This window comes from Pseudopipra pipra, chromosome Z, assembly GCF_036250125.1.
Source record: "Pseudopipra pipra isolate bDixPip1 chromosome Z, bDixPip1.hap1, whole genome shotgun sequence".
NCBI classification, from domain to species: Eukaryota; Metazoa; Chordata; class Aves; order Passeriformes; family Pipridae; genus Pseudopipra; species Pseudopipra pipra.
In genome coordinates this window covers 4,093,755-4,121,237 of record NC_087581.1, presented here as the reverse complement: position 1 = coordinate 4,121,237, position 27,483 = coordinate 4,093,755, and the positions used below count along the sequence as shown (strand labels likewise).

The window sequence follows — 27,483 nt, the reverse complement described above, 5'->3', positions numbered from 1 at the left end:
GAAGGTGGACAGCCCACCTGTGTCCAAATTGTTGTTACAAGTGAGGTGATTCAGTCTGGCAATATCTCTAAACACCAAAACAGACTTTGCCCAGCTACTAGGACTCATTGGCAAAACATCTTCTTATAAAGGTGGTGAGACTACTTACCACTTACCGTCGCAGACAAAACAGAACTCTACCTGGGGAAATTTAATTGATGTGTTTTAGATACTAATAAAGCCCTTGCAGCTTCATACTTTATTGCCAATTAAAATAGATTTAAGTAGGGAGAAACCTCAAAGTCTTATAACAGGGTCCAATCCTTCAACCCTGGGCTTCCAAAACCTGAACATAGACACTTTTTAGCCATTTAAAGAAAAACAAAGATTCTGTGAGGGCACACAGTGTTGTATTATTCAAAGTCACCAGAAGGCAGCATTACAGTTAATCTGACAGTCTGTTGAACTCTATGAATAGGCAGTTAGATCTGGAATAAATGTCTGTTTGTTGTGTAATTCTTTTTTGTAGGCAATGAATATTACCAGAAAAGTCTGTTTTGTCCAAGTCTCTCTTTGACAGAATCATTTATTAGATGCAAAGCTGCTGCCTGCAGGTTAATATGCATGGAAAGCAAATAAAATAATTGCCTATTGTCAAACCATGGCAACATGAAAGGATCTGAAAATGTAAAAGCAGGCTAAGAAAAATGGATAAATGACCACAACTATGGGATTTGCTGGAGCTCAAGTACCTAGGGAAACTGGAAAGCATGAACTCTCCACAACCCTGAAGGTATTTAAACAACTTTTTAAACCACCTTTCAAGGATGCTCAAATTAAACAGGGAGAAAGAAAATTACCCTTATTGTAAGATAAAGGCTATTTAAAAGTATAAACTGCATGATTAAACATGTTAATAGTAGGATGAAGGGGGATGAGGGGTTCACCCATGTCTGGCTAACATTATTTGAAAATGCTAAACATCTTTAAAACCCATGAAGCCCCACTGATAGCAAGTAAGGTCATTGACCCTGACTGAGACTAGACTGACAGATGAGACATCTACTAATTTTTTCCAGCAAAATCACTTTAATGCCATGTTTTCCAAATTAATGGTTCTGTACCCTTGGATCTACCAGTGAAAATCCCTGTGTTTATGCTTCAGGGATATAACCTAAAAATAATCACTACACCAGCATGGTTTTAATCTGTTCCAGTTAGTGCTTTTATAGCCAGTGTTCAAACAGTTTGCAAAACAGGAAGGGACAGGGATTTTTCTCAGCCATTATCATGGATGAAGATTTTTTTGGGGACAGGGCAGCTGGATAGGGCGCTTAGACACATGAATGCAATCTGTGTCCCTCCATAAAGTCCTTGGTTCATTTCTTTTTTTTCCTGGTATTGACACAGTTAATGAGCAAGGACACCAGAAACAGCGGCAACACCAGTGGAAAGGATTGTGGGGAAGAATCTTATCCGTTTCAACTGACAGAGTTGAGGAACCCTACATATTTATATATAAGATACTATGAGATTCATATGTAAGAGACTATAATTCCAATAAAAGTTGAACAATTCTTCATTTATTGCAGCCTGATATCAATTATTAAGGGGAAGTTCACCATGCTGATTGCAGCCACTCTGCAACATTAGAACACCGTGTGAGATTTGGTAAGTGATCTAATCCATATTGTAACAACTTCAGAATTTTTAAAAATGACAGGTAGTTTTTCTGCTTTTCACCTCTGCTGAAATAATTCCTGCCCCCAAAAGTTGTGGTGGTCACATGACCAGTGATCTTAGGTATATGTAGTTTTAACCTTTAACTACAGTGGAAACTGAGAACTTTTTTTTCCATTAAATACATCAAAATCAAAATCATTGTTTGAATTGTTGTAGAAAGGGGAAACACACATGGATAATACTCCAGAATCCAAGATTTTATCCTCTGCTTGAAAGTCTAGAAGAGCTGACAAGTTAATTCTCTTTGCCCAGATCTGACTCACACTTCAAATTGTTATACTGCTCGTGATTCATACTTCAAATAGTTATCCTCATTATTACTGTTGAATATTACTATTACATCTGATTTGTGTATTTCCTATCCTTTGGGGGGAAATAAAACTGAAAATAAGGAGTTGGGTTGTTCACAAAGAGTGTGTAGGTAAAGACTTTCTGAGGGCATGAGTTTCTTTCAAAGTCAGACTGGAGAAGGTTTATGTGTTACCTCTCAGCCTTCAGTGCTTAGCTGAAGGCAGGTCATGTTTGGGTCTTGAAAGGCTTGTTTGTGACACACTGCAAATTCACCTGTGTCGGAGGAAGAGGACTTCTATTTTGGGGAACTGTAATCTGAGCACACGAGGAAAACAGCACAATTGGAGTATTAAAACACAAAAATCAATTCATATAACTCCTGAGAAAAGGGTGGGAGACCAAACAGCAGAAAATGAGAGGGTGGACTGTGAAGTGACAAACACTGTGTCAGAGGGGAAGGAGCATCGTGGCGTGTGTGGGAGGATAAATACAAGGAAGTGAGAAGCAAGGCTGGACCCTGGGAATGGCATTTCAGTGTGGATGACAGATTGAGTGAAAACAGAATTTTGCAGGGCACATTCTTTTCTTTGCTCAGCGTACTTGGATCTAGAGTGAAGAGCATTTATTTCTCTTTAGAGTATCTCAGTTACTGTATCTACTACCCTGCTGATCCAAGTCTTTTTTGGAAATAATAAGACTAAATTTTTCTCCCTGTACTCATAAAACCCAACAACTTAACACAAATCTTCAAAAAATAAAAGCTTCCAAAAAATATTGTCTAGATGAGATGATAAAATGGAGAACTAACTGTTCCCATGTTTAGATATCATTCCTACCTTAGGATATTTCACAAGAAGCCTTGCCTCCTGCACATGGGGCACTTCATGTATCAGATACAGAAGCTGAACCTGATCTGTCATCCACAAATGTAGGATGCATCTAGAACAGACTCACACTGGAAAAGACCAGAGCTGCTACTCCTTAAGCTGCAAGTGCCTAAGGCAGGATATTTTGTGGTGAATTGTGATAGCCTCCTTTGTCTGAAGTCTTCTCCTTGACAGAACAAATTCCTTCCCTCTGCACCAGTCAGCTCTTCTTTATCTTACAATTATGGAAAAGCAGGTCCATGAAAGACCTTGGAAAGTTGGTCTGAGAGGGAAAAATGGACACAGCAGAATCATGAAGATGACAATATGCAGCCAGGAGAAGGGTGAAATCAGGATGGCCTGAGTAAAACAAAACCCTACAGCCCAGCTGTGCAGGTGTTGAAGAAGCACTGAGAGCTTGTGAGTAGTCCATGCACAAAAGCAGAGCAAGTGGTATGTGAGTGTAACGAACCAGCTACCAAATACAGTGGAAAGACATTTTTGTTAATGGATTCTGACATGGCAAGGGATCCATGGCTTTAAAAAGGGCACATGGTGAGGCAGGAAGATCTCTTTGCAGGAAACAGTGAAGGAGAGCCGAGAAAGAGTCTTATTTATTTTCTTTCACATGTTGGAACTGTGTCCTTGCATAGCCTCATGCATGGTCTGGCAGTAGTTACACATTCCAGGCATTTGAAAATACATTAATAATCTCCAGTCTACTGTAACAAAAAATGGCTAGTAAGCACCCTACTAAGGGAAAATCAGGGTTTGAAATTATGATGTAGTTGTTGTTATAGTAACTGCATACTTACACAGTGTTTCCATTTAACAAACGTGAGATAAATTATTCTTCTCTCAAGAAAAGGAGGAGACAATTACAAGAGCTTTCAGAGATGAACTGTGCATTTATACTTTCTGAGTTTAGATGCGATCTAATGTATTAGAGTTTTACATCTGTATTCCCTCATCACAATTTGAACAAATTCCCTGATTGAAATTATGTAGAAAGGGGTAAAACACTCGCAAATCTCATCACATGTCCTTACTAGGTCTGATATCATCAGGTTGTTTATTATTACTTCCTGATTACTCCTACAAATAGTTTTTCTCCTCTTGAAGAAGTACCACAGACCAATGACGAAAATAAAAAATTGTGGTCCCAAGCTGATCACAAAAATATCAGTTCCTTGTTTAGCATTTACAAGACTTGGCAAAAATATCCGGAAATTAGAATATTCCACTGGACAACCAAAACTTGTCATTAATATGTTATTTACAATTGAATGAACACACACAAAAAAGAAACATGAAGGTTCCATATGAAATTGATGACACGAAAAGGTATAGAAAGAAAAGTATTAATTAAAATTATATTTAGGAAATGTAAAGTTCGTTATGAAAACAAAGGATAGCACTCAGTGCATGGCCATCTTGATTCAGTGATGGTGGGAAACAGAAGGTAAGACCATGAAATAAATATAACAACTACAAAGAAATTACAAAATCAGCACTCGTTTGTCCAACATCATCACTGCAGAGAATGACATGCTTGCATCACATGAGGCTAATTACCAGCTTCATAATGTATCTGAAATAAAAGCATAAACTCCACATACTAAGATAAATTGCATCCAGGAACATTTGAGTGGATGACTGAAATAAATAATGAATAAATAAATAGTCACTTTTAAGAAAAAAATAAAATTCTAGGTAAACCTATAGTTCTGAAAATATGTTACGGTAGAACTTATATTCATAAAGGATGAGCTGAAAAGACTTAGTAATTATAGGCCAGTTACCCAGGCATCAAACTCAGACAATATAATGGAAAAGTCAATATGATTTCCCATTAATAAAGAATCAGAAAGAGGGCCTGTAATTCACTTCAGTCGATGCGGTTACATGGAAAATGGGTTTTGTCAAAAAGCTTAGATTTCATTATTTGATAAGACCACAAATTTGGTTGATAAAGGTAGCTCTGTATATGTAATACATGTAGACTTTAGTGTGGTATTTGACTTGTATCAGATGAGGAGGTGATTAAAAAAAAATTTACAACTATCTGTAGGTCATATTAAATGGGTTCTGAATTTGCTAATGGAAACCTTTTAAGTGTTTGTTAATGGAAAATAATCACTGGATACACTAACATTCGTTATACCTATTTCATGTTTATTGCTTCAAAAGGGAATTACTGCAGAAAAAAAACCACCTCCTAGTAAAGATGGGATGGCACATAAAGAGGGGTGACCTTGCTCTCTACAACTTCCTGATAGGAGGCTGAAGTGAAGGGAAGTACAAGGTAACAAGGGGTAGAGTGAGAGGAGATGACCTCAAGTTGTTTCAGGGGACGTTTAGTCTGGATATTAGGGAAAATTTCTCTAGCCAAAGGGTCAGGGTTTGGAGCAGGCTGTCCAGGGCAGTAGTGGAGTCACCATACACAGAGATATTTAAAAGGTGTGTAAATGTGATACTTAGGGGTGTGGTCTGGCAGTGGAGTTAGCAGTTCTGGGGTAATGGTTGGAATTTATGACCTTAAAGGTCTTTTCCAACCCGAAATATTCTATGATTCTATGATTTTATGATTCTATGATTCTATGATTCTATGATTCTGTGATTCTATGATTCTATGATTCTATGATTCTATGAAAAGGGCCTGGCTATCTAGAAGAGTGATCACGGACAATTAATTAGTGAGATGCATTTGCATTAGATACTACTAGCTAGAGACAAAAAAAGAAAATTCTCTCTCTTACTTAATCTGCCAGCTTGTGGCAAAAATTGCTAGCAGTAATGAAGCAATAAGTAGAGAAGTGGAATTTTTATGACTATGTGTGGCAGTATTGAAACAGGAAATAGAATATTGCATGGAGTTCTTGTGCTTGTACCTTACAGAGGAACTTATAAACTGACGATGAAATAAAAAAGGAGTGAAGTAATTTGGCATCTACCAAATGCATCTCACAGTGGAAATATTAGAGCCTAGGTGAACCACTTAATCAAAAGAAGATTGATAAAAATGACATCCACAATTTTGTAAGCTTGACAAGAGAGCATAATGCGTAACAGGAGACTTTTTTGTTTAGTCAGAGCCATGACAAGAAATAGTGACTAGAAAAAAATGGTGAGGAATTTCACTTTAAAAATTGAGACCAATTTCCATCTTGAAGGGTAATGATGATCAGCAATCATTAGCAATCAATGATGAAAGACAACATGATTGACGTAAAATGTCAGAGATACACAGAAAGTCAAATTAAATGATCCATAGCTAAATATTGAGAGATTCACTTGATTTGAACTAGATTTTGTCACAGCATTCCATTATTTGAACATCACAAAACAGCATGCTATAAGAAGCTCAATAAGCATCTTAATATCATATTCCTGATTGCAACTGCCTTTTTGTTTGTAATAATGTTTTCTGAATCTTACAGCTTCCTGTTGTACTTTGCATATAGCTGTTTGTCTCTGGTTAAATCATATCCATTAGTCCCCTTGGAAGATTTATCAAATATGACATAAAAGGAAAAATGTAGAATCAAAGGTTAATTTAATGTTACAGAGATTTTTCATGGTGATTTAGTATTAATGATGGCAGTTTATGAGCCATGTTTAATTAAATGAATGTGGGAGATAAAAATCACACTGATGTTTAGCTTTAGTCAAGATTATAGCCTCTGAAGCTCCAAAGGGGTTATGAATAAACTTTGTTCTGCTCTCTAGTAGGGTTTGTATTTAACTAAGACTGAAGGTAGATTATCTATAGAGTCAGCCTTGTATGGCAATCCAGCTACGTCCTGGGGACCTCACTGCCACTGTCCAAGCTTTGCTCGGCCCCGGCAGATGAACCTCAGGATTAAAGGGTGGGCTCAGTTCAGCGCACGCTGTGTCTCACCTAAAAAAATCCACTGCGCAGGCTCGAAGGGTTTATGACCTTTCCCAAATCTTCGCTTGCGAAGACTGGCCATTATTATATCATCAGGATAAACCTGATCTTCAGATAAGTTAAAAGAGATGTGGCTTCTTTTATTGAAGGAACTACAATGAAATATGTCAGCTATACGTGGTCAATTTGTTTCTGTGTAGGGTTTGGCAAACAGGGAACTTTAATTGAGCTGTGACATGCATTGCACACAAAAATAATGCTCAGACAGCAAGGTCCCTTAGCTTCTTGAGAGAAAATGCTAAAAACATGTCTGAGATTGCATCTCCTGCTGCTCCAGTAATGTAGGAGTGGTTGATTTAGAGTTGCCTTTGGAAGCTGGTCTTACAGGGGCAGTGATTTAAATACTGCATTTTAGAATCTTTGTATAATTGCACCATTCCATGATCACCATACAGAAAACCACTGCAATAAATATGAAGTAGTCAACAACCAAAATAAATAAATTAAAAAAAAAAGGTTAAACTGAAAAGAAAGACTAGGATTACACTTTCTTTGTCTTTTACCTACTTTGTCAACCATCATTAAGAGATGTATTCTGTGAATATGCATCACCAGCTTCTATTTCATAAACTCATAGAATAACCTGAGTTGGAAGAAACCTACAAGGACCACCAGGTCAAACTCTTGATGCTGCACAGGACAACCCAAGAGTCACACCACGTGCCTAAGAGTACCATCCAAACTTTCCTCTAGCTCTGTCAGGCTTGGTGCTGTCACCACTTCCCTGGGGAGCCTGTTCCAGTGCCCAACCACCCTTTGGGAGAAGAACCTTTTCCTAATATCCAGCCTAAACCTCCCTGAATCAGCCCCATGCCATTTTCTCCTATACCTGAGAAGGGTATTAATTCATTACCACAGATCTGGACTGCTGTTTTTCTGCTCCTCACAAATCTGATATCACGGTCTCTCTCTTTTGAACAATTCTGTTTCAACTATAGCTCCACTGTAAGGAACAGAAACACTCACTGTGTGATATCAGGTACCTGGGCTGCTTTGATCCCCAGACTCCTATTTGTTCTTGAGCTTCAAATAGTTTGTATCATCTTGTACCTTTATCTGCAAATGAGTATATATATATTTACATATGGCTATTTCAAGGCTCTTGTCTGTCACCCTCCCTTCAGGTCTCACTTAAAGCACAATATAGAATTTAATAAGAAAATAAAGTATCAAAAATAATTGAAATTGAATTGTTAGAACCAGACAATGTAGTGTGAATTAGAAGGTAACTTCTAATTAGAACATGACTTCTCACTACAGTGAGATTTTTGCTGTTTCATTCCAAAACAACTTCGAACTTTCACTCCACAGAGCTTGTCCAAATTTTTATTCCTTATTTTAAATTTTTCTTTTTATATATATATAAAGAAGTGTAAATACATAAATGTATAAATATATAAAAATAAATATACATAAGTATATATGAAAATAAATACATATACATATATAAATTAAATTATCCATTATGTGTGGCTATCTCTTCATACAAAGAGATTCCTACATTCTACAATCAAGCGTGCTTCTGGTGATTTATTGAAACATTGTCACAACTTAGAGGTGGCACAGTTTTTCTGGCACCATCAGTGGATACCTTCTTCTTCAGACTATTGGATTAATAGGAATTGTTGCTGTGGCAAGGAACAATTATTAACCTAGTAAAAATTTAATTAATTTGCTAGAAGTCCTTGGATAATTCCTAAGAAGGCTCTGCTTCTTCTTAGCTTCTGACAAAATTGTTGTGATTGATACTTCCTTGTGAACAGCAGAGGTGGCGTGATCTTACATTTATGCTTTGAGGCCCCAGTATAAAAAGAATCAGGTGTAATTTAAATATCTGAGGGGAAAAAAAATACTGAAAAAGAAACAAAAAGAATATTGCAGTACACAGACTAAAGCACAGAAATATGTGAACTAGTCACAATAGAGTCTTTACATGATGTTTTATTTATTTAAATTTAGTTCCTCTATATTGACTTTTTTCTTTTTAAGCAACTGAGATTTCTCTCTCCATCTCTACCGCCTGCTATGTTTCCTTTACAGACAGATTAATAAAAAAGAAGTTTTTTTGTTGGTGTCATATTTACTGATGCAAATATATAATATGGGAGGCAATATAAAGCCTCCTGAAAATAAAACTTGTATATATGCCAAAGAACACAGGTGATTTGCAGCCCCTCATAATTGATTCCCAGTCTGCTTACACTGCAAAGCATGTGGCACCATGGAAATTTTTTCTTCCAGCAGGGCATTCCCAAGAGCTCCATCTGCAAGAGAACATTCGTCTGTCCTGTCAGGCTGAGGATGTCACTGCTCAACGGTGCCCAAAGGAGAACTGAAGTCAGTACTCAAGGACAACAAGCATCCCATAATTGCCCAGCTCTCAATACCAGTTTTGCAAAGTTTAGTAAGGGTCTTTCCTGTGAATGTTCTGCACTTTGTGAGCTGATGGGAGGAACGCTTGTTGGCTCAACACCAGAAACATTGATGCTTCCTGACGCTCCAACCCTGAGGAATTTATGAACTCTGCAGGCTCCAGGGCTAAATTCATATGGATGTAGCCATGTTTCATACAATCATAGGATCACATGGATGGAAAAGGCCTTGGGGATCACTGAGTCAGGAGATCACGTAACAAACTGTTCTGTTTTCCCCTTCAACAGTGATTGTCCTCTCTTTATTTTCAAATATACGTATTGGAATGTGATCAGCTCCTCCAGTCTTTGGCAGAAGAACAGAAATTAGAGGAAGATGTTGAAGACATGGATCAAAATTTCTCCACAATGTATGAACGCAGTACCTGAAGGGAGCCTTCAAGAGAGCTGGAGTGACTATTTACAAGGGCCTGGTGTGACAGGACAAGGGGGGATGGCTTCCAACTGAAAGAGAGTAGGTTTAGATTAGATATTAGAAAAAAATTCTTGTCTGTGAGAGTGATGAGACACTGGCACAGGTTGCCCAGAGAAGCTGTGGCTGCCCCATCCCTAGGAGTGTTCAAGGCCAGGTTGGATGGGGTTCTGAACAGCCTGGGATAGTGGAAGATGTCCCTGCCCGTGTCAGGAGGTGGAACAAGATGGTCTTTAAGATCCCTTTCCAACCAAGGCCATTCTATGATTCTGTGAATTTCAACTCCAGCTCCCAACACAGTCACTAGCCTAGCTGCTCCCAGCCTATATGGGTGTTTCCAGAAATACAATTTCTATGAAACAAGAAAAGAATTAGTGAAGAGATTCTTAAGATTGTTTTTAGAAGAGGAAGTTTCTAACTTTTATGTCAATGTTGATTTCTTGACACAGTTCTGTTTCTCATAACTACATTCATCATCACACAGAAAACTTATTTATTATATTATTGCAACAAAGTGAAACAGCAGTCTAAATAAATGGGAAAGGTGATATTACTTGTACCACCTTTTAGGTTGTCAGCCTGATATTAATCAACTAAAGTCTGTACATTCTGACTCAGACACTTACCAATACCATAGGATATTGAAAGTAAATTTTATTGTGAGTCACACCATTGCTACCTTTTCCAGTGTTGGTTGTACTCTGAAAAAGAGTTTGTTAAAGCCTAACACCCTTAAATATCACTTCTGAGTTTAGCCTAAAATGATATTTGTATTCCTAGACAAAGTTGCTAATTTAAGATGGAGAGTGAAGAAATAACTAAAATTAGATTATGAGACTTCTGATGATGTACTTTCTCTTCTCTCTTCTTACTTCTTTTACGTTCTTCTACCATAAGTACTTCATAAGTACTTCTCTCTTTATGTAACTAAATGCCTGCTCATATTTAGGGAGAGACGAGAAACCGAGTTCTTCTCATAGGTGCAAAATCCAAAGTAATTCATGACCGTGGTCACTGCAAAGCAGTACAGAGGAGGCTGAAGTGCTCCATCCAGAAGCAGAGATATGTCCCTCTACCTCTTTCTTCACTCCAGCTCTTCTCTGGATTAAATTGAAAGATTTTCTTTTCCAGTACCTTTCATAAGTGTTAAGTTCACTTCTTGCAATAAAAATATCAGACTTGTTACAAAATATAATAAAACTGAAACAGTCATGAAGCTGTACTTCAAAAATCAGCTGAAGTGCTTCAGGAACAATATCTCTTCTTTAGATATTGTGTTTATAAGATAAGTAATAAATGTGGTCAGTTTGTATTACACCTTTTGATAAAACCAGGGCATTTTTTCTAAGACATATGCCTACTACTAGACTTGGTGCTGTCCTATAAATAGAAGTTCCTTTTCATTCTATTGGAAATCAGAGGAGGGAGTTTGTGGTGTTAGAAGGTTCCTAGTAATCACCAGTTTTTTGAAAAGCCCTGAGTGCTTTGCCGAGATAATTTTGGCAGGTCGCTAATCTTTAGAGGCAGACATAAATCAGATTTTTAAAAGACCTCATATCATGACAGCAGAACTACTGCAGCCTGCAACTCGTACTGCCACAAACCTGGAAAAAGAGCTCGTTTACACAGGAAATCTTGTCCAATGCAATTTAGGGTCTGGGTTGAGGGTGGTGAGGCTCTGGCGCAGGTTGCCCAAAGAAGCTGTGGCTGCTCCATCCCTGGAAGTGTCCAAGGCCAGGTTGGAAGGGGATTGGAGTAACCTGGGATAGTGGAAGGTGTCCCTGCACACAGCAAGGGGGGTGGATCTTTAAGGTCCCTTCCAACACAAACCAGTCTGATTCTATGATTCTACAAGCCAATGTAACTATATTGATACAAACTCTTCCATTCTTTTAGCAGAACCAGTTTTTTACTTGTTTCTCTATTCAATTAAGTAAGAGATTAACAAAACAAATTACTTTTAAATCAAATAACAAAACTGAGCATGGGTTGATGCTAACTTAACAATATTAATGTAAAAATTACTTCAACGTATTTGATTTTTGCATGGCCTTTTGTAATTCTGAGGTCTTTTGAGGTTCAATTCTCCTTTCTTCCTTTATTTATTTAATGAATTTTGGAAAAAAAAAACCTCAACAATTTAATTTATTTAATATTTCCATGCACAACACTGGAAAAGTGATTAAGAATAAATAAAACATTATTACAGCATTCTATTTAACATGATAGTCTTATTTCAATTATTACTTTATTGAAACATTTTTAATTATCTTGCAAATAAAAAACCTTTGGTCTTCATATTTCCTAGTGAACAAATTATCACTCTATTTTACTCTTACCTTTGCCCAAAATGTATCTGGCAGTTCAACTTCTAAAGTGTATTGGAAAGACGTGGTTGAGTTAAGAACCAAACGTATTCCTAGGTGTTTATTTTGGTCTTTAGTCATAGATCCAGGTTTCCTAAGGAGTGAAAAATGCTTCTACTAGATCAAACCTGGTGCTCATCTAAACCATTAACTTCTCTGAAGGTGACCCTTGTAAGTTAGTTGCAATTTAAAATGTGCTTCTCTACTGCACCAGTTTCCTTGATAGTGTTTTAAAATCCCTTGGCTTCATCTCCAGTAGAGCTAAATGCTGCGAAGCTGCACGTTGAGATGATAAACACATCACTAAAAATACTGAAAAATCAGTTTTGAACTAGGTTTAAAGATCAGCCTTTATTGAAAAACTCTTGGTTTTGTTAAAGGAAACAGGTTTAACACTCCAGTGTATTGTGTATTAGTAGTCTTTGTAATATTTTATATTATGGTTCCTTTCTCACTTAAAATGTCTTAGTGGTATACACAAACTTGCAGATATTTACATTCTATATAGATTTTAAAATTTAACATGTTATTTTGCCCACTGATGTACCACCCATTTATACAATTACTGTATATAAATTTCAGGGTTTTTTTTTATCTCATTCCTTATACAACTTACCATTTGAGGGTTTTTTTTGTTTGGTTTTGTTGTGCTATTTTGCAGGGTTTTTTAATATGTTCTTTAAAAATAAGAAAGACAAGTCCACATTGATACAAATGTTTTTAGGAACTATGTGCTGTGAGGTCAGGAGGTTTGGTGGATGGTATTTTTTATTTTTTTTTCTCAGTGGTTATAGTTGATGCAGAAACTAATAAGCAAATTGTTCTTTCCATTCTGTATTATCTTGTCCAATTTTATGTGTCTGCATCAATGACTATATCAGCAATATTTTCATTGTCTTTGAATTTTGTCCTTATTAAATTCATAGGAACATGATTTTGTGGAGAAGGGAAAATGAACAACTATTTTGCCTTAAATGTTTAGTCATTAGTGTATTTCAGCAATTTAACCACTAACAGGGACTATCACTTACCTGTAAAGGGGCTCATTATTTCACCATAAAGTTATGTCCGATTTACTTAAAATTAGACTGTCTGATAATAGTGCTGTTTCACAGAATCACAGAATTAATTAGGTTGGAAAAGCCCCCCCAGCCCATTGAATCCAGCCTGTGACCAATCCCCACTTTATCAGCCAGCCTAGAGCACTGAGTACCATGTGCAGTCATTTCTTGGATGTCTCCAGAGATGGGGAACCCACCACCTCCTTGGGCAGTTTCTTCCAATGTTTAACAAATCTTTCTGTCGAAAAATTCCTCCTTATGTCCAACCTGAACCTCCTCTTGCACAGCTTCAGGCTGTGTCCTCTGGTTCTATCACTGGTTGCCTTGGAGGAGAGCACAACCCTCACCTGGCTACAACCTCCTGTCAGGGAGTTGTAAAGAGCAACAAGGTCACCCCTGAGCCTCCTTTTCTCCAGGTTGAACAACCCCATCTCCCTAAGCCACTCCTCATAGGACTTACCCTCTAGACCCTTCATCACCTTTGTTGACCTTCTCTGGACTTGTCCTTTTTTGGATTTAACTTTTGGGTCATCTTGCATCATCATCATCATCACCATCATCATCATCATGGCTAGGCTTCACAAACGAAGATTTGGGAAGGGCTCTATCCACATTTGTTACAGGCATGCTGGTGGCTAAAAAGACCAATATGCGACAGACATGTCCGATTGCAAAAGGTACAGCAGAAAGACTCCTTAGATGGTATATTCTGCAAGACACGGTTCTTTCTGCATTGTCTTTTCTCCTCGAGAGTGATCCTGCGTGTGTTCTCAAAGGAGACAGCTGCGTTATAGATGGTGTGTCTCCAGGCCTCCCGATTGGAGGCCAGAGTGGACCAGTTATGGTGATCAATATGGCCAAGGCTGAGATGTTGTTTCAGGGAGTCCTTGTATTTTTTCTTCGGGGCTCCTCTCTTGTGGCAGCCAGTGGTAAGTTCACCATAAAGCAGGATCTTAGGGAAGCGGTGGTCCTTCATCCTGGAGACGTGCCCTGCCCAACACAGCAGTAACATGGCCTCAATACTTGTGACTGCTGCTTGTTCTAGAACAGATGTATTGGTCACATAATCTGACCAGTGGATGTTTAGGATTGTATGGAGGCAGCGTTGATGGAAGCGTTCTAGGAGACGCAGGTGGTGGTGGTAGATGACCCATGATTCTGAACCATATAAGAGAGTAGACAGCACTATGGCTTTGTAAACACTGATCTTGGTACTTTTCTTCAGGTGTTTATTTTGCCAAACTCTTTTATGAAGCTTTCTGAAAGCACTATTTGCCTTTGCTAACCTGTTGTCTATCTCTCCGTCAATCTCACCATCCGAGGAGATGAGGCTACCTAGGTAATTAAACTGCTGGACTGATCTGAGTTCTGATTGGCCAATGGTGATATGGGGATGATGGGGGATTTCCTGAGGTGCCGGTTGATAGAGAATTCTGTCTTTAAGCTGACTTCCAGCCCAAAGAGCTCAGCAGCGTCTGCAAAGCAGGATGTTAAATGCTGCAGAGCTGCTTCTGTGTGGGCGACAAGGGCGGCGTCATCAGAATAAAGCAGTTCCTGGACAAGATGGTTTAAGGTCTTGGTGTGGACCTTCAGTCGCCTTAGGTTGAAAAGGCTTCCATCAGCACAGGATCGAATGTGGATACCATCCTGATCATCGAGGTCTGCTGTGGCCCTTTGGAGCATCATGCTGAAAAAGACTGTGAATAGGGTTGGTGCGAGAACGCAGCCTTGTTTCACACCATTCTTAATTAAAAAGGGCTCAGAAAGTGCATTGCCATATCTGACTTGGCAGCGCTGATCCTCATGAAGTGAGATGATCACTTTAAGGAACTTGGGGGGACAACCTAAACGTTCCAAAATCTGCCACAGACCTTTTCTGCTCACAGTGTTGAAAGCCTTGGTGAGATCAACAAAGCTTTATTCTGTTCCCTACACTTCTCTTGCAGTTGTCTGAGAACAAATACCATGTCTGTGGTACTCCTGTTGGCTCTGAAACCACATTGGTTTTCAGGTAGAATTCCTTCTGCTATAGTGGGTATTAATCTGTTCAAAAGTATTCTTGCCAGGATTTTGCCAGCAATGGAGAGCAGAGTAATACCACAGTAATTTGAACAGTCTGATTTAACTCCTTTTTTCTTATACAAAGTGATGATGACTGCACCTCGAAGGTCTGATGGGAGTTCACCGAGCTCCCAACAGCGCACCGCAAACTCATGAAATTTAGCATGGAGAGTAAGGCCCCCATGTTTCCAGATTTCAGGTGGAATTCCATCAACCCCAGCTGCCTTGCCAGTTTTCACCTGCTGTATGGCCTTGAGGGTTTCTCCCAAAGTGGGGGCAATATCCAAATCAGCAAGAGGGAGGCTGAGGATTTCCTTTTTTATTTTGCCTTACAAAACACATTTGAGTTTTCCTATTTTAAATTTGTCTCTCTGATTTATCACACTAAAACTTAGATTTAAACATTCAGAAACTTTTTGACATGCTCATCTTTAAGAGAGCTGACCCACCAGGTACACTCCCTTGATCATTTCACTAAAACTATTGTTTAATCTATGGGTAACAGATGTCTTTTTCCAAGGTTCATCTACAGACAGTGATGGTTTGTTGAAGGTTTATTGCTAGTGACTGAAGGAGAGAATACAGATATTCTTGTTGAGCACCATTTGATTAGGAAGAGAGGAAAATCCATAGTTGCTTTTATAACTAAATGACATAAACATCCAAAAATGTAGTGGTAATAGGAGATGTAAAACATTTAGACCAATTGGGAAAGATTGCAACTGGACATGAGGTAGAATAGGAAATACAAATAACAGTAAATTGATTTTTTTTTTAAAGGCAAGACTTTGCTAAATAAGGTTATGTAAAGGTTGAGAAAATGTGAAAAAATATGTTAAAGCAAGGTAATAATTCTGTAAAGAATAATAAAGATGCACACAGAAATTATTGTGAAATTGAGGACTAATTGAAAAATTGAAACTGCATTTGGCTTATCAGTAATCTAAAACATAAGAATAAACAAAATATGTATAAAATGGAAACAAAGTTGAGAAAAATATGAAAATATTTCATGACTGTGTGGAGATAAACACCAACAAAGCTCAAACATGAAAGCAATATAAATTAATTTATTATTGAACTAAAAACAATATACCAAGTAGAAGTCTTCTGTCGAAGAGGGAAAGAAATTATTGACAGATAAAGACAACCAGGATATATAATTCCATTCTCGAAAAAAGCTTCACTGACAATTTTCACATGAGTCTAGGAAAGGCAGTTCCCACTTGACCAACCCGATTTCCTTTCATGACCAGCTGACCCAGCAAGTGGATGAGGAAGAGGCTGTGGATGTGTCTACCTGGACTTTAGTTAAGTCTTTGATACTTTCTCCCACGACATTCTCCTGGAGAAGCCACAGCCCAGGCCTTGCATAGGTGCACTCTTGGCTGGGTTAAGAAGTGGTTCATGGCCGGGCCCAGAGCGTGGTGGGGAATGGAGCCACATCCCACTGGTGGACAGTCACAGCGAGGCCCCCACAACGCTCAGTCCTGTTTGATGTCTTGAACATCCAAGTGAACTTGGAAAGGGGATCGAGTGCACCCTAAGTGAGTTTACAGATGACACAAAGTTGGGGGATGAAGGGGAATCTGCTGGAGGGCAGGAAGACTCTGCAGAGGGACCTGGACAGGCTGGATCGATGAGCTGAGGCCAGTGGTACAAGGTTCAGTGGCACCAAGTGCTGGGTCCTGGGCTTAGGCCACAACAACCCCGGGCAGTGCTACAAACTGAGACAGAGTACCTGCAAAGCTGCCCATTGGGAAGGGCCCTGTGGGTGCTGATGGCAGTGGCTGGACACAAACCCAGGTGTGCCCAGGGGGGCAAGAGGCCAATGGCCCCTGGGCTGTCCCAGCCGTGGTGTGGCAGCAGGGCCAGGGCAGTGCCCTCCCTGTGCTGGCACTGCTGAGGCACCTCCAGTGCTGGGGCAGTTCTGGGCCCTCAGACAAGAGAGACATTGAGGGGCTGGAGCGTGTGCAGGGAAGGGAACGGAGCTGGGGAAGGGTCTGGAGCAGCAGGAGCGTCTGAGGGAGCTGGGGGGGCTCATCCTGGAGAAAAGGAGGCTCAGGGGGAACCTTCTGGTTCTGCAACTCCCTGACAGGAGGGGGGGGCCACACGGGCTCTGTTCCCAGGGAAAAGGTGACAGGGTGAGAGGAAATGGCATGAAGTTGCACCAGAGGAAGTTCAGGTTGGACATCAGGAGAAATTTCTTCACAGAAATGATTGTTAAGCATTGGAACAAGCCGCCCAGGGAGATGGTTGAGTCACTATCTCCGGAGGTGTTCCAGGAGAAACTAGATGTGGCAATTAGTGCTGTGGTCTATTTAACAAGGTGATGATTGGTCAAAGGTTGAACTTGATGATCTTTTCCAACATTGAGATTCTGTGTTCCTGGGATTCTATGAAAAATTTTTTCACTTATTTGATTAAATGGTAGGAAACTCTTATATTTCATGAACAGCAATGCAAAAATATCCAAGAGACAGGAAATGTTAAATTACTCAATCAAGTCAAATGTATTTAAGCTAGTATGTAAGAAAACTTTCTGTCATCAGGTTCGAGAATGTCTGGAAATATAAATACATATGTCTCTATTTATTTAAGAATATATTTTTTCTTGTATATGTAAGAAAAAAATGGGTAAACTGGGCATTGTCAGTCACTGTAATTTAAGTTCTGAGAAAAATGATGGAGCACATAAACACTGACATATAAAACCATAAAGGAATAAGGAGATGATCAGCATCCATCACAAATTTGTTGAAAACAAACAAGTCAAACCAATATATGTTGCTTCTGAGAATTTGTTCAAGGCTCTCTTGGGTCCAGAAATCCTAAATGTTTGATGGCTCTGACAGAGTTTGCATAGTAAAAGTAATGACCACACTGAGCTAAAAAGTTAGTATGTCAGAAAAGAGCATGGAACTCAGCTATCAAACTGATGCAAGAAAACACTATGCCATTGAATAAAGGGTGGTGGGAAGAAGATGCTACATGCACTAGACTGATCATGATTGTCCAAAATACCAGTTCTGTAGACAGTGCTCTAGATTTTAGAAGAATCTTAGTGGACAGAAGTAATAGCAGCCTTACATTACAACAAAGATAACTCTGCTTCAATATTAAGTATAATTTTTTTAATTAGTGAGATCATCATCAAGTAGATCTTGAGCACAATCATGAATAGTCTGCATTTATAGAAGGTGGTTGTGGTTCTTGAAACATCAAAGGTCTTTAAGAATAAATTGGACAAACATCCATCAGAAATGACACAGAAATGGCTGATTTTGCCTTAGGGAAGGAGAATACACCAAAGACAGTTATGATACCAATCAATTCCATGCCTTGAGCACTGATGCATGTACATCTCATTGTGTTTGACTCTTACCCCTGGTGACCACAAATAGGGATGTGCTGAAGTATTGTTGTTGCAGTTAGTCTAACCTGGCCAAAGACATGATCTCTTAAAAAGAGATCATTCTTTCAAGATCATTATTTCCAGATCAAGGACCGAAAAATGCAGAATTAGACCCAGGTTCTGGAGAAAAATGTTTTATTTCCTCTTTCTTGTGATTTGACTCTCACATCAAACTTCTACATTCTTAAAAAGTTATATATAGTTATCCACAATTAAATAGTCTACATAACGTGATGTAGACAAATAAAGTGAGGAAGGTAAGATGGTAGTTGTGCTTTTGTCTGTATAAAATAGGTGTTGGTAATAAAAACCCGGGATGCTGAACCCATTTTTTTCTGTCAGTAAGGCACATGAATGAACTGTAACCACTAATTCCACTCAGTGTAATTAGTAATTCTGTAATAATATGCAACATCATGTTCCACCTGCCATTTCATGTCCATCTCTGGTATCATCATCAACTGCAAGAGCAAAAGCTGAATTGGTTTGCTTGTATGTCAAAAAGATTCATATTGAATTACAGTGGGATCTTGTATGCCTTTAATGGATGTGTTGATGTGATGGTAATAATAATATTAACAATAAGAATAACACTTTGCAATTCTGTAGCTGCACTCTGATTATACCAACATGATTTACTAACAGTAATTATGTGAGCCTTTCAAAGCTCTTGTAACAAACGTGATAGGCCCAGATACAGCAATTACAATCATACTTCTCTTTCAGAAAGGATTTCCTGAAGACTTCCACATAATCCATAACAAAGAAAATACAGGAATATGAGAATTTTGTCAAAAACTAGCAAGCTGAAGATATAGATATTATCTTTATCTTTATTAAGCTACTTCTTTTTCTTCCATGTCATTGTGTCACCACACAATGAACACTTTAATTTTTTCTTTCCTAATTTACAAAACAAAAGTAAGTTTGCAAATTGCAAACTTTGCAGCTCATTCATAATCGATGTAAGTAGCTTATTAAATATTAATTTTTTGGGAAAAGCTCATTATATTTACTTTCCTCTTCTCTCTGTGTTCACTGTTTTATGTCACCTGTATGCTATTTTCTTCTCTCACTTGACAGTTTGATTTCTATGGTGTATTAATATATTTAAAGTAACCATTATGCAAATAAAAAGCTGAAATTTACTTTATATAGGGATGTTATTTCAAAGCATGGCATACTTTACATACAATTGCTCAGATATTTTAAAAAAAAGTAATAAAGAACAATTCTCAAAACTGTAGCTGAATATGCATACATACTGGGAACAAACTTTTTGATTTACATCTGGAAATATCGATCTACAAACTCCTCCAGGGCCACCCTACCTCACGACATTCCATCATCCATTTAATTTCCTTCAATGCAGTGTTATTCTTCTAAAGAAACATTTTCTCCCTCCCTGCTGCCCTTTACCTCTACTTTGCCTTTTTGAAGTTAGACCTTTAGATTTGGCAGAGATAAGACACATTGCTTCAAAGCCAATGCTTTGCAGCTCGATGCTGCTTTTGTGTATTTTTCATATTATTTCTGCTGCTCAAGGAAACTGCATGTGATCTAAGTCAGGGTGTCTAAATTACCAACAGAACAAGGTTTTTTTGGGGGGAGACCTTGGACCGGTGAGTAAACTCTGTGGTAAGATACTATAGGGCACAGCTCTTCAACTTCTCCATTTTCAGGGAAAGCAGAATCTGCTTGGCCACAGATATGGGCCAAATTCTAAGTTCCTCTATCACCATCCCTGGCAACTAAAGCAAATGGTACTATCATAGGAAATTTTGCAGGATATTAAGTTAATTTCATATTGTCCCTCCTACTTTATGCATTTCTATGTCTTTACCTCACTGCACAGGAAATTTCTGCAGAATTTGATTCATTGAATTAAAATGAAAAATTTCCTAAAATTATATTTTCTTCACCAAAAAAAAAAAAAATCCCCCAAACCAACCCAAAACTCATAGATGTTCCCTTTTTGCCTTCATTTTTACCAAGGAGAAGTTATTTGATGTATTTTACTTTACTTTTACTTAATTTAACATTTTTGTATTAGCTACTTATTAAAATATCTTCCTATAACTATAAAATACCTCAGTATAGTTTAAACTAAACGTAAACACACACATAGAAAACACAGTCCTTTACATATTTAAAAAAAAAAAAAAGGTAATTTCTCATCTGCTTAGATCAATAGCATGGGTAAACAGTAACACAAAATGTATTTAGCTCTATAAGGTCTAATACCAACAGCTGTATTAGGTAGTTTTCTGTTTGTTTCATGTATGTCTTTATATAGTCTGCATCAGAGCAGAAATATTAGTAATAAATATTGATTTAAGACAAGGTATAACACAGAAATATCCCAAATTACATTTCATAAGAAATAAGCTCCAGTGAAAGAACAAAACCAAGAATCCTTGGGGGTCCCATTCAACTCAGTATATTCTATGATTCTATGATTCTGCATTATGATAAAACCTATATACTTTCCTAGTAGGCAATGTATTTGACCACCTCAAGAGAGCTTTGGAATAATTCAATACATTTAGTCAGTTTTTGCATCCTGGTTCACCTGAATTCAACAAAACTCTTCCATTATTAGTATAGATGGCGCATAGACATTTAAAATTAGGTGCAGAACAGAAATTATCAGTATAATTTGAAGTGACTGAAGGTCTTGGACTGACTGAGTAGCTGCTGTGAACAGACATAAAAGCATGTGGCGTTTCAAGTGATTCTGATTTTGACAATAACAGTTCCCATTATGTATTGTTTGCTGAGTCCATTTAAACAAATGCGTACTATAGCAAACTGAGGGATTATTTAAAATCATGCAAAAGGCTTCTAGTTGATGACTATTGAAGCATTGTTCCAATTAGGGAAAATTCCCACTAGAGAAACAAACATTATAGGGAGGGAAACAAAGTCTCGGCTTGATGTCAGTATGAAAGGATGTGAGGAAATCTGTAAATGACAGGATGTGTATTTGAAGATGATGAAAAAATACAACCAGAGAGCAGTAGTCAAGAATTTGACAATGTGTGTACGAGTTACTCAAGGGTTTGCTTTCAAAAAAAGCCCAAACACTAATAGTTTAGCAGAGCACCATTTAAAAGTTCTTCAGTAGGAAAAAATGCTCTTTTAAATTACAGTAATTGTGGAGACTGATTCTTTAAAGAGGCAACAGTGTCCATGGTTGTTGTGACTAGAAAACATGAAGGGAGAACCTTTGGTGGATCAAGTGTTCATCATTGTATTAGGATATTAGGAAACTAGGAAAAAAAAATCTTCTTCTTCCAGAATATGGAACTTCTGATGGTAGCTGATGAAGGAGAGGCTAAATCACAACATTTTTGTGTCCATCTCCCAGTTTACTCTGCCACAGCTGAACCAGTACAGCAGGACAACATCCTTGCTGCTGTCATGCTTTAGTTCACCCATGGAGAGCTGTGGTTTCAGAGGTGATGACAGAAATTAGTCCAGACCTCTCCTGCCATGCCTGAAAAGCAGGGCTACATAATTTGCTAGAAAGAGAACACTTGAAGCTGTTTTTGCTTTTAAACTCAGTGTTTGTCTCATTAGGCCATTGCTGCTGCAGGCATCAAAGTGCTCACCAATAATTGCAGTCAAAGAGTGAGCATTGGAGGGCATGGAATTTTTTCTGCACAGGTTATATGACTGATTGGACCTCAGAAAAAAACTGGCAAGTGTTCCCTTTCTTTATTTGCAGTGTCCTTAGCCTGAAACAGGATGTCTTTTGAGTGCTGTTAACATGCAGAAATAATAACAAAGAATAACAGTTGGTATCCAGCTTTTGGTCCTGAATCCTGTGTCCTCTAAAGCTGAAGAAAAGATTAACTTTGATTTAGACAGGTAGAACAGGAATCATGTTGCAGGGAGATGGCTGAATAAACGTGAATAGAAGTGTTTTACAATGGACAAGAATTATGGGCCTTCATCATAAACCATGGCCATCCCTGGCAAACTGCTCTGGCAAATTGTCCTGTTTTCTCTATCAGATAATTTCTCACTGTCCTGAGTCAATTTTAACCCTTTCTGAAAGATCAATCTTTCCCTCTGGAGCAGTCTACTTTGTCCACTTTTGGTCACCGAGTTCCAGTGAGGGTCTTAGCAAGAAACCCAATATGAAATGAATCTGTGAGGGTGAGGACAAAGTGCTGCATTTCCCACAAATTCTTCTTATTCTTTCATTTTTTTGGGGCAAAAGTAATAATTTCTTTCACAGTATCTAGGCCCTCACCTCAAAAAGTCTGAAACCCTACTGTTCTACAGTGTTTTATTTCAAATTCTGTCTACTGACAGAACCTGGTGACATAAATGTACATATATTTAACCAAAAGCAAATCCCTTCTGCTTTCCAAGATGCAGTCAGTTCAGTTTTTGCTCCCTCCCTTTAACTGTTGTGCTGTCACTTCTTTATTTTCCAGAGGAAGAGAGAGAAGAAGAAATCTATATGTGTTTCCTGCAGCATAATCCAAAACAGTGCTGGTAGAATGTCAAGATAAATCCTACACCCTGTGAATGTGCAATTATCATGCCCTGAGAAAAAGCACTTGATTTTTTTAGAGGGACACAGCAAGTTTGGATGATGTTTAATATAATATCCTTCTCATGGGCTCGTTAAATATCACATTGCAGAGCCCAAATGCTGTGGTGGTTTTTTTGGTTTTTTGTTTGTTTGGGGGTGTTTTGTTTTTTTGTTGTTTTTTTTTTTTTTTTTTTAAAGTTCAGTCTTTCAAAACAGAATGGTGTCCTGTAATTAAATCTATCACAACACTTATTTTAGAGACCTCGAATTTGTAGAATTGATTGAATGGTTTATTTTGTGTTCATCTCTCCCTCTTGTGGCAGAGTTCAGCAAGGAAAAGGGTTGCTATTTACATTTAAATTGAAACGTGGGTAATCCTGAATATTATATGCTTCCAACATCAGGATGTTTCTAGGTATGTTTAAGTTACAGAATGTTATGAACTATTAAGGATATAATTTGATCTCCTCAAATAAATAGTTCACATTTGCACTTACATAGCACAGAAATATCATCATCTCATTAGACTTTACCTTAACCCTCACTTGTTAAATGACTGTGTAGGTTATGCTGTAAAATGGATGTGTGTAAGTTAAACATTTTTTTTGAGAAACCTTTTGAAAGCAGGAGATTTTTTTTTAATTTACATGAATGTTGTCATATTAATAATATTTTTTCTCTAGGGGAAAAAATACACTAAATATCAGTGCATGGTAAATGTTACTATAACAGAAAACTGTATTGAACCACATACTGCCTCATTGCTTAAGGGAGCTGCAACAGTTATAGATTTCTCCCAAGGGACAAAACATATTTTCAAAAAGCTATTTCTTCAGTTTGTTCCCCTCACTCATTTGACATCCTTTTATACAGACTGAGTCATTTTGTTTTGTTATCAGTCTAATATGCTGTTGGACCTCTCAGATGGTGTTTTGAAAAATAAAAGATTAAGGGAAACAAAAAAAAATTGCTCTTTAAAAAAAAAAAAAAAAGGCACCGAAACCAAACAATCAAAACAAACCATGAACCCCAAAATTTGTAATTATGACCATAAAACTCAGCCAGAAGGGTTTTCTGATGAAAATTATGTATGAGGTGTGTTTTTCAGGGAGAGGTGCATGTACATGTGTGAAAAGATGTGCACCAATAATTTTCCTTTCCTCTATGTGCAGGTTGACAACCACTAGTTTAGAGGGATAGACAAGAGGAAATATCCTCAAGTTGTGCCAGGGTAGGTTTAGATTGGATATTAGGAAAATTTCCACACTGAAAGAGTTGTCTAGCCCTGCCACAGGCTGTCCAGGGCAGTGGCGGAGTTCCCATCCCTGGAGGGATTTAAAAGACATGTAGATGTGGCACTTGAGAAAATGGTTTGGTGCTGGGCTTGGCAGAGCTGGGTTAATGATTGGACTCAGTCTTAGAGGTCTTTTCCAACCTAAATGGTTGTAAGATTTACCGAGAACTGGTGGCAAAGCAGTCAAGGTTCCAATACCTTGGACTGGATCTTCTTGCTTGGGCTCTGACTGGTGGTGGATTCTGATTGTTCCACTGTGAGTCAGCAGTCAGCACACTGGGAGACAGACATGAAATCTGCATCCCTTCCTCATGCACCATACCCTGTAGATAGTGGGGTATCCACCTACCAGAATGTGAAGAGGCTTCTAAGGGTCTTTTAAATTGTCCAGTGTGTTTAAGACATTCATATAGAAGTGAGTTGTGTAACAAAAAACCTACTTATCTCCTTCAGGAGGAATTGCAGAATTCTGCTGAGTTGCTTTATTCTCAAAGCACACTGGAAGCTGCAGAGACTGCTCAATAAAACTCTGGTGGATGAGATTAACCTTGGAATTACAACACATTTATGTGTGCATTAACAATAACTCCACTAACTCATTGGGAGCTAAAATACTGTCTCTCTGGAAGATTACTATCTTTACCTCTTAATCTAGCTCTGAATCCTACCCTAATATACCTTAAACATGTCAGCTTAATGATCAGATTAAGTTTGTAAAAGCTATGGGCATGCTTTGCATTGAGACAGCTCTGAAAAGGGCAGGCTCTCAGTTCCCTTGAAAACAAAGCTCAAAAGCCAAACAAGTGTCTTCTTCAAATTCTGATTTTGAAAAAGTCTTTAAAGGAATCAGTATTTTCAATTAAATCATTTAAGATTTAGTGATTTATACTGGAACACAAACGTTCCTGATAATGCTTTTAGCATTCTTTTAAAAATTTTCAACTTTTTCACTTGAGAGTTGTTTGCCTGACACTGTTTGTCCATCTGGTCAGGTCATTTGTTCCTCACCATGGCAACTGGGTTATTGTACATCAGTGGTCTGAAGCATAAATGTATTTATTGTCCTTATTGTTGTCTCTAGGGTGAGGAAATGAGGGTTGTCTTACAACATGAAAACAATAAGGTCTGTAGCCAGCTTTTTTTCTCTGTGAGTAGAAGTGTCTCAATCATAGTTCATCACTGTTCAAAATGGCATTTGTGTCTGTTTCCTCATAGTCTCCCTCTTGCTGATAGTTTCATCTTTTCTAAAAGACATTAGGCTGAGCCAGAGGGAAAGCTTTTCAGTGAGATATTAGTTTCCTTTGCTGGGAGATTAAAAGCCTCAAGTCTTGACCTTCTCGTTTCTGATCTGTATTAACATAGTGGATAGGATTTTGATCACAGGGTTTGGGATTTTGTTCCTACAAGCAACAAAATAAGCCCTGTTAGAGATTACAGCATCTGTGTTTGCTTTGCCAAGTCAACCCATGGTGGGACATGGTGTTTGCAGTTGTTTGCAGGAAGAACCAAGCAAACTGAAATAAATTGCTCTCTTGGAATTGCTCAAGTGCCTTGACACCCACACTTATTTGTCATGATGCTATAGATCAGAGACTGGAGGAGCTTCAAAGGCTGCAGAGAACTGAGTTAATTTTATGGACCTTGTTTTTGATTTAGAGAGCCAATACAAATATTATTGTAACTTCTTTGTGCTTACTATAAGCTCTTTTAAAAATGCATGAAAGCAGAGCTCCATTCTGCCATAACGAGACACAACACACTCTGGCTATATAAAAATGATACATTGAAATACTTTCTTCAGAAAATAGCTTCTGAAAAATGTAGACTTTAGGACTTGCTATCACGTACTGCTCATAAAAGTTCCAATTAAATGTTAAATTACAAATATATATATTTTTTTTATTTGAAGCAAACAGACCTTTCAAACTTTGTTTTTACTTTGAGATTTTTGTCGCTGCTGGGATAAGCCTATTTTATTAAAGCTTATTTTACAATCAGCCTTTCATCAGATCTGCTGCTAGCTTGTAAACCCCAGGGGTTCAAATACGAGTGGACAAATCTCTTCAAGGTTGGCTTGAAACCTGTTAAAAGCTTACCATTATTTTCCTGTTAGACTCAGGTCAGAATTAATTTTCTGAAGACCTTTTAAATCTCTGCCACTGTAACACCCCAGGTAAGAAGTGAAGTGGAAGGGGAGAAATATGATAATTTGAGCTGAGGGAGAGAAGCTGCAAAAACAATTTTTGAGCAAGGGAAGAAAAAAAGACATTGTTCAAAGCATCTTTTTGGTAACACTTTAGCAGTATTTTCTGTTTCCCTAACAATATATTACAGTACTTCAAATTGGGTTTTTTTATATCTTATTATTAAAAATTATTTCATGCTGCAGGCAGAACAGAAGGTGGCAAGAATATTTTGATTGCTTTTGGCCTAATGCATTTGACATGGTGATGCTGCAGATAATCACTATCCAACTCTTTTCTGGCTCTGGGAATAGGATTGATAACTGGACAAGACCTTGCTCCTTTCTCTGTTCGATGTAACGGGGTCCCCACGTTTTTGCCATGCCTCCCAAATATCAAAGGTCAGCTGAATCAGTCACGAACCTTGAGCTCGGTACCAGGGCCAGTGGCACCTGGGCAGTGTGAAATTGCAATGAACCGGGGCATTTCGTGATGAATCGTGTCCTTAGAATGCTGCTGCCCTCCAAAGACACAAGCTGGTACTGCTGTACTGCTGTGTCCTCAGGAATCTACTGCCAGTAGTTTTGGAACGAAATAGGGAGGCAGATATGCCATCATTCCTCAAGTTCCACTTTTTCTCTAAAGTAAGAACCATTATTATTATTGTTATTACTATTATTATTATTTTTAAACCACAGCACTTCTATGAGAAAAAAACTTTTCAAAATTATGAAACATAGCATGAAAACATCCATATTTCATGAAAACATCAATTTTCTGTGATGTGGACATCAGGCTGTGCTGCAGAGCGCATACTTTGTTCCATGCCCTTCACAGGTGTTCCTGCAAAGACTCTCACCTAATTTTTCACATCATTAT

The 27,483-nt window shown here is 38.0% G+C and overlaps 1 long non-coding RNA gene across 1 annotated transcript; it reads left to right on the top strand.

The window, feature by feature from the left end:
- The first annotated feature begins 589 nt into the window (after positions 1 to 589).
- On the top strand, positions 590 to 25,967 carry LOC135406576 (uncharacterized). The gene is made up of 4 exons (XR_010426349.1): positions 590 to 772; positions 1,572 to 1,650; positions 22,161 to 22,281; positions 23,027 to 25,967. It is a non-coding gene; the product is annotated as an uncharacterized LOC135406576 (long non-coding RNA).
- The last annotated feature ends 1,516 nt before the right edge of the window (positions 25,968 to 27,483 follow it).